At 36.8% G+C, this 12,302-nt stretch overlaps 1 pseudogene; it reads left to right on the top strand.

Moving 5' to 3' along the window:
- Positions 1-2,277: 2,277 nt before the first annotated feature.
- On the top strand, positions 2,278-12,302 carry LOC135610437 (uncharacterized; annotated as a pseudogene).

Below are 12,302 nucleotides of genomic sequence, written 5' to 3'. Positions count from 1 at the left end.
CTGAAGTTGTATACCATAAAATAAGAGCATCACTCTACACTCACACTGGTGCTGCTTAGAAAAATTGTTTTCCCCACTGTAGTCAAAGTGAATAATAATATAGCATATATTAGGAGGTGGAAGAGCTTCTTTTGCATGTAATACCACCAATATCATCCAAAACAAAAAAATTGATTTCCTTTGTTCTTTTGACCCCAATATGGCTTGTCTTTTCTTTATGTTAGCTGATGAGGGCGCGAAAGAGACAATCTATAGTTACTGTAGTGGCATCGATGAAACCAGAGAATCGAGTTTAGGACATGCATTCCTCTACTGGAGGAATGCTGAAGGTGTGTATAGAAGACTAGGTTTGATTGGTTAAGCTAACCTCATGCAAAACCATGCATACGTAGCACTTGTCATGCGTCGAGTGTTTTATCCGAGCATGCCTAAGGCTCAATTAGCTACTGTCTTATGTTTGGCATGGAAACCCAGAAAGTATACGTTCCTTTGGGATCTCAAAGATGGCTCTTTTAGTACACAAGAGAACTGTATCTTCTACGAACCAGAAGAATGGAGTTAAACAGCATGCATCTCCTTGTCGATCAAAAAAACACTAAACTCAATACTTAATTGCAAATGAACAGTCTTTTCTGAGTTTTTTATCTGATACTGCAAGTCGCACTGCCGTAGAGATTACGAAATGCCCAACGCAGCCTTCCATCTTTCATGGATGTCACCTTCAAAGAGTAGAAGAGATGCTAAGATCGGACTGCAGTGTGTGAATGGAAGCAAATGCTAAGGTTTTGGGACTGTGATATTGCGTGCAAGTTGGGCAGCCGGCACACAAGCTTGTGCAGTGGATTATAAGCAGATGGTAGGTTTAAGTGGCTCGGGACCAACCTACATTGGTGCACCCAATACCAACATATGTTGATCTACTAAGAGCTATTACATCAAACAATGTTTCTACATTTTGCTTCCGCATTTATCTCAAAGTCATCATGTATCGAGTGAAGAAAAGTCCAGAGCCAAGATCCTACAAGACTATGTTCCAAACATACTTGATAAAGACTTATTCGATACTTAAGTTAGTCTTTTGATCAAATGATTGCATCATATGTATGAGAATATATTGAAATAAATAAAGGGTTGAAATGTTCTTATAGCATGATATATATGAGATTATTATTTTTGAAGTTGTGGTTAAATATTAAGAGTCATTGTGCACCGTTCCGAATGATAAATGACCACATATGATAAGTGCGATCATATAGCGTCGAATCTGAAACATGTGAAATAATGATTACTAAATTAGCTTTCTATTTGTGTGACATGATTGACTTCGTAAAGTCGAATTGACCTCCTAATATATGACCATTAGACCGTTTAAGTAAATTGAACCGACCTGAGCCGAAAATACCCAGGACGAGTTTAAAGGGCAGCCACGTGTCTGTCCGGAAGCCGGATGACGTCACCGGCGACGATGCCCACATTACTCTCGGGCGGGGACAGACATTTGTCGGTAGTAGCCGGTTCACTTTCCGGTCCGGTTCGACCGTTCCCATGGCGTTCGGCCTCGCCGGAAGTGGCAGACAGAGAACGACATGCCCATCATGTGCATTTAGGGCGATGATGGTGATGATGATGATGATGATGATATGATGCGACGGATGCGTAAGCATAAAGCCAATAAAAGCGTAAAGAGTGGCCTGACGCTTCCGTATCTCTCTCTCCGCCCCCACACCCCACCCCACCCCACCCCGCCCCCCTCTCCGCCTTTCGGTGCCTTCGTCTCTCTTGGTACACACGCACACACGGACATCTCTGCACCGTCCTCTGGCTTTCGGTACCGCTCTCTGTTACCACTGTTTCAGTTCTCTCTCCTGTTCTTGGCGCGTCGCTTACAGCAAGTCGAGGGGCTTATGACACTTAACGATATCGAACGATACGATCTGCTTGTGGCGCGAACTTCAATGTTTTTAGGAGCCGTTGTCTTGATTGGTATGACGGGCTTATCCCATCGTCATCTCTCCATCTGATGGGTTGTGGCGTGAAAATTAAAGCACCTTCGTTGGGAGTACCATGGACTTATCATTGGGTCGGAATCCTGTTAGATGTCCAACCCGGCCCGCTAAGATTACGCACTACAAAATGCAGGTTGCAAATTTATAGTTAATTATGTGAATTTTTTTCTTAATATGTAGGATTAAATTGGATTAGCGAATATTGATGAAAATATTACGTGGATGGATGTGATGGAGGGATCCGACCGTCTGATGTGGTGAAATCGTGTTCCCTGCCTCGTTGGAGACGGGGGAGCTTTAAGCTTCAACCCCCAAAATGTAACAACTTTGCCCGGAGTTGCTCGCTCTGCCTCTCTCTCGCATTCTCTGAAGCTTTCTTCCGTCGGTTCTGTCGCTTGTCAGGAATTCTGCAAGAAGAATCCGACCCTTCTCTTTATAAGCTCGAATATAATGTCCGGAGGGTGAGAGATCGGAGAAGAGGGCAAAGAGGCGGCGCCGTGGATGGCGAAGCTATACGTGCAGGCAGTGCCGCCGGCGGATCTGAACAAGAACACGGAGTGGTTCATGTACCCTGGGGTTTGGACCACCTACATCCTCATCCCCTTCTTCTCCTGGATTCTCGTCCTCTCCGTCTTCAGCTGCACCCCGGCGACGGCATGGACCGTCGTGAATCTTGTCCACTTCGCCGTACTCTTTATCTCTCTATTCCTTCATTTTTTTATTATTCCCGATAGTTGTTTGAATACCAGGATGATGGAAGTTGTGATTTTGATGATTATTTTGGAAGAATAATAGTCCTTTGCTTTAGTTGTTGTGGATTATGATATGCTTGAGCGCTACCTTTGATGGAGAAAAGAAAAGATGAGATTGACAAAGTTAGAGAGAAAGAACTGAGGGATAAAACTAGATGAAAAACTAAAGTCTTTATACTTTTCTATTTTTTTTCTTATGATGAAACTCGGTCATTGATGAGAGTTACAAAACTCAATTGCTAAGGCTACATCAATATACTTTTATTGTATGTAATCTATCTAATTTAGTAGTGGTTTATTATTTTCATAATTTCCTTCTTCATGGTGATCTTTATTATGGTGTATCCTCTCCATTCTCATTAAATTCTATAAGTGACAATTGCTTTCACTCATGTGATCATGAGAGAGGTTTCAATCATCTCTCTTAACTAAGTTTAATTTTCTTAACACTCTCCTTAAACTTAATTCATTTTTATCACACACTCCAAGTAATGTCTTCATCTTGAAAATAATCTCCGAATTGAGGGGCTTAGTGAAAATATCCGCAACTTTATCACCGGATTTGATGTAGTCCAATGAAACTTCATTCTCCTTGATTTGATCTTGAATGAAATGGTAATGAACGTCAATATGCTTGCTTCGTTCATGAAAGACCAGGTTCTTGGCCAATGCAATCGTCAACTTGTTATCAACATTTATCTTTGTAGCTTGATCTTGTGAATAATTGACTTCATTCAAGAGCTTCCTTAGCTATAAAGCATGGCAGATACCTGATAATGCTGCTATATATTCCACTTCACATGTAGATAATGCCACAATGTATTGCTTCTTCGAATACCAAGTGAAAATAGTGTCGCCCTTATAAAAAACAAAGCTAATTGTACTTTTTCGATCTTTTAGAGCTCCACCCCAATCACTATCGGAATAGCCAACAAGTCAAAAATCATTAGAAAATGAATATAGTAGACCATGAGTTATGGTACCTTTGATGTGGCGTAAAATTCTTTTAGCGACCTTCATGTGTGTTGACTTTGGTTCTTCTGTAAATCAGTTTACTAATCCGGTTCCATATCGAATATCTGATCTCATGCAAGTTAGATATCTCAAGCTTCATACTAAGCTTTTGAAATAGGTTCGATCAATTATATCACCATCATCTTGTCTTGAAAGTTTGATGCCACATTCAACTGGTGTGCCAATTGGTTTACAATCTTCCATCTTGAATATTTTGAGAACCTCCTTTGCATATCCTTCTTGTGAAATGAAGATACATTCTTTACTTCGCTTCACTTTGATACCAAGGAAATAAAACATGAGCCCAATGTCGATCATTACAAATTCTTGGACCATTGTTTGCTTGAATTCTTCAAACATGAGTTGTTTCCTATAAAGACAAGATCATCTACATACACGCAATGAAGTAAGATATCTTCTTTTTTGTTCATATTCTTATAAAGAGAACTTTTATAAGGACATTGTTCATAACCATTTTGCTTGAAGTAGTTATCAATTCTAACATTTCAGACTCTAGGTGCTTGCTTTAACCCATACAAAGCTTTCTTCAACTTAAAAACTTTCTTTTTATACCCATTTTTAATATAACCCAATGGTTGTTCTACGCATGGTATGCAGTACCGAATGGTACCGTCCGATATGGGCGGTACGTACTCGTCCGGTATGGGCGGTACGTACCGGTACGTGGACTGCCCGGTACCACTACAGTGCTATAGTATTACACTGTAGCATTGTTACAGTGCTACAGTACTACAGTATGAAGAAAATATATAAAATTATTCGGTACACCAGGGTGTACCGCTCAGTACATCGGTACCATACCGTACCGAGCCAATCTTGAAACACCGATACGGTACGATATTATATACCATGGTTCTACGTATACTTCTTCTTTAAGAAAACTATTCAAAAATACAAATTTAACGTCCATTTGATAAATTAACTAATTATTTTATGCGACAACGGATATAATCAATCTAATAGTTTCCATTCAGATAATAGGGGAAAATACATCATCATAGTCCATGCCAGATTTTTGCTTGTAATACTTTACCACCAATCTAGCTTTGTACTTCTCAACTTGGCTTTATGCTTTTTTTTTTATTTTGTAAACCCACTTCATACCAATAGGATTTTATCCTTGATGTAATGATGCTGGCTCCCAAGTTTTGTTTCTCATAATGGAGTTGATCTCTTCATCCATAACATCTTTTCACCTTTTATCTTTCATGACATTTTTATATTGAAGTGGTTCACTATTTGCAAAGAGACAAACAAGATGCAATTCATCTGTTACTTCATATAAATCTCTTACACTTCTTGTCCTTTGAGGTACTGGGCTATCTTCTAGAACTGATTGTATAGAAGAAGAAGATGTTAGCGATGATGGTGGTGTAGATGGCAAAGCAATTGCAAACTTTGTTTGCTTTTGTTCGTCTTTATGCAACTCTTCAATGTTTTTTTTCCCAATTCCATACACCTTCATTGAACTTTACATCCTTGCTTATAACAATCTTTGAATTATTAGGATTAAATAATTTGTAAGCCTTGGATTTAGCGTTGTACCCAATGAAGATGAGTTTGGAGCTCTTGTCGTCCAACTTGGTTCTTCTTTGATCAGGTACATGTGCATAACTAATGCACCCAAATACCTTGAAATGTGAGACGCTTGGTTTTCTTCCAGTCTATGCATCTTGTGGAGTCTTGTTCTTCAAGCTCGATGTAGGGCACCAATTTATGATATAGACAACACAAGCCACCACTTCAGTCTAAAATTCTTTGGGCTTTTTTTGGTCTTGATCATGCTTCTTACCATGTTGAGAATCGTCTGATTCTTTATCTTTACCACACCATTTTGTTGTGGAGAATATGTTGTTGTGAGCTTATGTCGAATACCATGTTCATCACAAAAATCTTCAAATGCTTTGGAGGTGAATTCACCATCTCGATCATAGCGGATGGTTTTAATGTAGAAGTCACTTTCATTCTCCACAAAAGTTTTCAAGTTTTTTAACATGCTAAAGACTTCTCCTTCTTCTTTCAAGAAATGAACCCAAGTTTTTCTTGTATAATCATCAATAAAAGTTAGAATATAGTGATGCTTACCAAAGGTTATTGGAGCAATAGGACCACAAACATCTATGTGAATAAGTTGAAGTAGTTTCTTTGCTCTAAAATTTGCCTCATATGGAAAACTTCTTCTTGGTTGTTTGGCCAAAACACACCCTTCACATATTTGACTTGGGTGTTGTATATAGGGAAGACCATTTACCAACTTCTTTGTTGATAGCATATTGAGATCATTGAAATTCAATTGTCCAAGCCTCAAGCGCCACAGCCATGAGGAGTCCTTCACACAAGTCTTTAAATATTATGCCACATCATGGTTAATGATTAAGAAAAATAATCTTTTCTTTGACATCTCCACTTGAGCAATTAAGCGATTTGTGTTGCTTCTAATAAAACGTTGTTTATCTTTCATGTGAATATCATAACCATTTTCTAATCGTTGTCCAAGACTAAGAATATTGTTCTTCGCACATAATAAACATTTGAAAGACATTGATGACTTCCATCTTTGAAAGAATATCGTTACCTTTGCCTCTCACTGGCACTTTTGAGGAGTCTCCAAAGTAGACTTATCCATGCACTGTTTCATCTAACTCCATGAATAGATTTTTGTAACCACATATATGATTTCTAGCTCCAGCGTCCAAGTACTACTTGTCTTGCATGACGATATCGTCTTCTTTATGTGCTAGCAACAAAAGAGAATCTTCTTCCTTCTTTTCAACATGGTTAGTATTTTCAACTTGATTGTTTTTGTTGTAATAGCATTCGGAAGCATAGTGACCATATTTTTTGCAACAATTATACCTTTGGCCTCTTGTATCTCCTATTTCTTATTATTGTTTTAGACTTTGATCTTTTTCATTGTTCCTTCCTCTTCATCCTTGGCCTTGTTGTCTACCACGACCACGACCTCTTCCATGACCAATATCACTTGAGCTTTCATTTCTTTCTTTTAAAGTGAGCTTTGTTTGGAGAACTTGTTCCACTGCATCTAGTTTCTTCTTATTGACTAAATGTTCATGTGTTTGTAAAGAATTCATTAGTTCATCAATAGTCATTTGGTCTAAATCCTTTGATTCTTGGATAGAGACCACGATAAAGTTGAACTTTTCATGTATTGATCCAAGTACTTTTTCGGCAACACGTACATTTTCTAGATTCTCACAATTTCTTCTTAGTTGATTGACTATAGTAAGAACTCTTGTAAAATAATCCGAAATAGTCTCAGACTCATTTATTTGCAATGTTTCAAATTCAGCTCTAAATGATTGAAGTCAAATTTTTCTCACCTTCTCTACTCATTTGAAAGAGTTTTGAAGAATCTCCCAAGCATCTTTGAAGGTGTTGGCGGTCGCAACTTTCTCCAAGCTGCCTTCATCCAACCCTTGGTAGACGAGGAAGAGCACCTTCTTGTTTTTCTTCTTTTTGTCCTTCAAGGAATCTCATTGGCTCGCCATAAGGATGACATCATCTTGAGGCTCCTCAGAGCCTCTCTCTACCACTTCCCATATATCTTATGATCCAAGCAAGATTTTCATCTATATGCTCCAGTTTTCGTAGTTGTTTTTTGTAAGGCGAGGCACTTGAAGTTGCATGTTATTAGTTATTTGGACTTGGCTCTGATACCACTTTGATGGGGAAAAGAAAAGATGAGATAGTAAGAGTTAGAGAGGAAGAATTGAGGGATGAAACAAGATGCAAACTAAATTTTTTATTTCTTGTAGATAAGTCTTTACACTTTTCTTTTCTCTCTTTTTCTCATGACAAAACTCATCTATTTATAGGACCATAGATGAGAGTTGCAAAACTCAATTGTTAAGACTATATTCATATACTTTTATTGTATGTAACCTATCTAATTTACCAGTGGTTTATTATTTTGATAACCTCCTTCTTCGTGGTGATATTAATCATGGTGTAACCTTTCCATTCTCATTAAATTATAGAAGTTACAATTGTTTTCACCTATGTACTCATGAGAGATGTTTCAATCCTCTCTTTTAATTAAGTTTAATTCTCTTAACAACCTTGTTGGCATTTGACGAACTTGGTTTGATGGTCAAGATTTTGAGTGATCATTGGGAGGCTAAGGACTTTTTAACGGATCTGCTCTTGTATAATTGTGACTAGAAACTGGTGTTTTGGAAAGAGTAAAAGTTACGAATACCGAATTAAGCAGTCCTCGCAATACATAAATTGCACTTTTTCTTGGTTTCCTTTTTTGGATTTAAAAAGGTTGGGGTATTAAAAAGAAGTCAGTACATTGTGGAGACAGGATTCACTTGAGATCCTGCCTTTATTATGATTACTGCACTGGGAGCCTAAGGATGAGAATTAGAAGCTCAAAAGAAGAGCTTATGCATGACAACATTAGCTTCGATTTTTCACTTGTTGTTGTTGAGGGTGGGGGCCTTGAAAGTGTCATCTTTGACTTGTTTTTAAAGTAATAAAAAGGAAAAATCTTCTTAATTAAGCCGAGAAGTATTTAGCTTTCTAATTAAATGGAGGAGTCTGACAGGGTATAAGTGGAGTCTTTAGCTTTAATTAAGCTGCTTATGCATGATAAAGTTGAAATATTTTGTTCCTTGCAAATATAATGCAGGTGAATGCAACAATGATTTTTGGGATCACTTTCACTTAATATTCATACTTTCTGAAACAATATTGTAATATTGTGATTCTACTTCAGTTCTTAAGCTTAAGGACTTCAATTTGAATTGGGATGTGTGTTTCTTCTTTTTCTTTTTTTTTTGTTCATTTTCGGGGGTTGCCATTTTTCTGATGTAGTTATTATGTGACTGGCACATTATCAGAAGGATGTATTGTAAGATTTTTTTTTTTTCTTCATTGTCAGATGTTAATAGATTGTTTATGCTATTCACTGACTTGATGAATTGATGTTTTTCTGTTTCCATAACCAAGTTACGATACAATGTAGAGTTGGACCAGTTATAGACCTCGATGCAGTCCATTCAATTTGACACTATTTCTGCTTTTATTGTTATAAAATCAATAAGTAAGAATACTGTTTCCATTGTGTTCAGTTTTTAAAGACATGTTAGGTGGTTGTAACTTGTTTGGTTGTTTGGAAGATCAGATGCTCATGAGTTTCGCAAGGACCATTGGATGGTCATGAGGTTAAAATAGCTGCTAGTTGTTCTGCTACCAGGAGACTTTGAGAAATAGAACCACATTTAAGAAACCAAAGAGAGAAACAGTTCTAATTTACTAAAAATGTTGTGTCCAGTCTTTGATTATTTACTTCTTGGACAAAAATGAAAAATGGAAAATGGAAGCAATGTCTAAGAAGAATTAATTGGTGTAAAAACTTGCCTACAGAGTTTTAGTGCTGAATAAGAAATCATCATTAAGTGAAAAATTTTGATTCCCCTTTCGATGAATTCTGTATCTTCAGATCACAGATAAGTCCTTGGTTGTATATCAAATTGTTTTGAGCCTACTGTCCAAGTTCCGTTCATTTATTATAGGAGCCCTGTGCTTACAGTTGTGTCATATTTATATAATTCTTTTCTCTTCTTGTCCGATTATCTATATGCCTTTGTAACTTGTAAGTTGGACTTGTCTAATGTCTTGATATCTAGGATAAAATAATTTTTAGGACTCTGTAATTCTAAGACTTCTAATCTTTGATTTATGAGGCCTAATGTAACCACAAGTTGCATCAAAAATATATGGCATCTATATGTAACTCAAAAATGGTGTTTCTGAGGTTCTAAAATATTTTATCGAGGAATGGAAGTTGCAAAAACATTTTATAGTGTTACAATAAATTGTCAACATTCAGTCAGAAGGGTGTTCATTTACTTTTCATTATATTATGCTATTGGAAAACTATTCTATATTAAGTTTGTGGCTCATGAAATATTGGGTCAGGTTTTGGGATGTTAGCTTCTGTTGTCAGCTTGTTCACAGAATTGGAAAAAGTGCATTATTCTGTTTTTCAAGATACTGTGTCATTGTCATCTTGTATTTTGGTTCATTAAAATTTCTATATGCATTTGTTGTTATGGATTTCGTGCTGGTTCGTACCATGACTTCAGGATCCAGTTATAGTTTTTTTGTATTTTCATAAAGCTAGAACACAATATGGTGTTGGTTCATAAGGCCTTAAAAACTCCACACTATGCGAAAATCTGAGGGTATCAATATGTGATTACAAATGTGGTTACTGTAAGATTGAGCTGCAACTTAGTTTAATAGTTGAGAATATTTTAGTGTTTGTCTCTATGATCAAGTAGTTATGTACCAAGAATTTCAGCTAATTGGCTTTCGAGTATTTTTATACTGCTAAGTTGGTGACTAGTAGAAACAGGACTTTATTGAATTTTCTCTTGGAGTTTCACCCAGCGGTGTGTTCAATTCATCTGCAGAAACTGCAGATTTCGTTGAGAAATGCAACACAAAGTATCACTTACATTACAGTTCAATGGATGTATTGTTCGTTCTCTGTTTCAGTACAATATCTAGCCAGCTGATTGCATTTCAATCTTTTGAATCCTTTATGTTCTCTGATGATTTGGGTTTTCCAGATAACCTACCACTTTTTCCATTGGAAGAAGGGAACACCCTTTTCTGATGATCAAGGAATCTACAATAACTTGACATGGTGGGAGCAGATGGACAATGGCAAACAACTTACACGTAATCGGAAGTTCTTTGACCGTTGTCCCTGTGGTTCTGTAAGTATTCTTTTGTCAATCTTGCCCTCATTTGATATTCAATTTGTGAAATGAATGATCACTAGCAAATTATGTTGTACAGCTGACTTATAGGACTTACAGATACTAGGTAGTCAAGTTAGACGCATCATTCTTTCATTAGTGAACAAAGCATGTTATAAAATATGTGCTTTCTTGGCCTCTTTAAGCACATGTATCATAGAAAGGCAACAGAGGAGTTGGTCTGCAATAGTCAAGTATTTGTTTGTTATACGATAGAGAAGTAGGTAATTGCCAGACAGATCCTTGCTACAAAAGTCAAAACTTTTTTAGCATTATTAAGCATTAAAGTTGGATAGGGATGATTGTTGGTTGATTTTAGATTGATAGTTATAAATCTTATCATACATATGCTTTTACAAACTTAAGTATGACATCGATGTGATGAATTTGCTTTGAAAGGTTAAAATCATGGAACTTACTCTAGGATTAAGAGTTAAATAGTTACAAGTTATTACTTCATAATGAACTATAAATATAAAAAATCTTAGGAAGAGAAACAAAATACTTAAGCACGCCTACTAAGTTACCTTTGAGCTTCAAGATCTTCAAAATGAATGGCTTTGTTTCTAGTCAAGATAAAAGTGCAACAAGCTGTAATGTCTCAAATATTTGGGTTCATCTACATCAATTTATTAACTCTACTAAGATCCGTTTAGAGCAACATCACCGGTTGGATTAAGAGCCATGAAATATATTTTTATGTTTACAGGAATACTTTCTACAGGTCTCCTTTTGGAAAAGGACATGGTTTAAATCAATGAAACATGTGAATTCATATACTGCATCCAGTGCACCTATGGATCTAACAAAACTTGTGAATCACATGGTGTGAAAAACAATGTGCTCGAGTAAATATTTTCATAAAGATGTAGCTTGCATTGAGAGATTCCAAGTGTTGGCATATATCTCTGATTAAGAACTGGAATAATGAGGAATTGTTTGCATGATAAGATATTTTTTGGTTCTGTATCTTCATCTGGCGCAATTAAAGACGCTTGCCGCACAGCTAGATTACTTGATATATATCTTGGATTCTTCTGATTTTGCCCATCTTGTTGACCTGGTTTGATTACTTGGAAGTAGGAGTATATTGTGTGCCTACAGCTCACATCAAGGAATTTTTTGTGGCTGAACTTTACGAGTCATCTCAAACCATCATCATTTATACCGAAATGTAAAAAATGATAAATAAAATAAATACTTTTCTACTCATTTCTCTGTTTCCTGCCTAAATAGATGGTCGTTATCTTAAGGTTTGATCGCATACATCGATTAAGAAATTTTGCATCTGAACAATTGTGTGGGCCGTTGCTTTTTGACCAGCTGATTTTAATCGAGTGGTTTGCCAATTTCTTCTTCCAGGTCCTTCATAGCTTCGCACATGTCTGATTACCGACATCCAGTGCTTTTCCTGAACACGATTGCAGTGATCGTTCTGGTCGTTGCCAAATTGCCCAACATGCACAGAGTACGAATCTTTGGGATCAATGCAGGTTACTGAGTGGCTATTGATGGATTACAGATTCCTTTTGTGGTGGTACTACAAGGGTCCTGGTGATACTGAGCAGCCCATGAGCCACCAAGTTGATGCTTATAATGTCTTTGTACAGAAGCAACTCTTAAGTTGATGCTTATACTGTCTTTGTACAGAAGTAACCCGAGTTAAAACGATGTCATGATGCTTATGATGAATGAGAAGTTTGTTGTTCCCGCGA

This window comes from Musa acuminata, chromosome BXJ2-4 (assembly GCF_036884655.1).
Source record: "Musa acuminata AAA Group cultivar baxijiao chromosome BXJ2-4, Cavendish_Baxijiao_AAA, whole genome shotgun sequence".
NCBI classification, from domain to species: Eukaryota; Viridiplantae; Streptophyta; class Magnoliopsida; order Zingiberales; family Musaceae; genus Musa; species Musa acuminata.
Note: the sequence above shows the minus strand (reverse complement) of the source record. Positions and strands in the feature narration are given on the sequence as shown.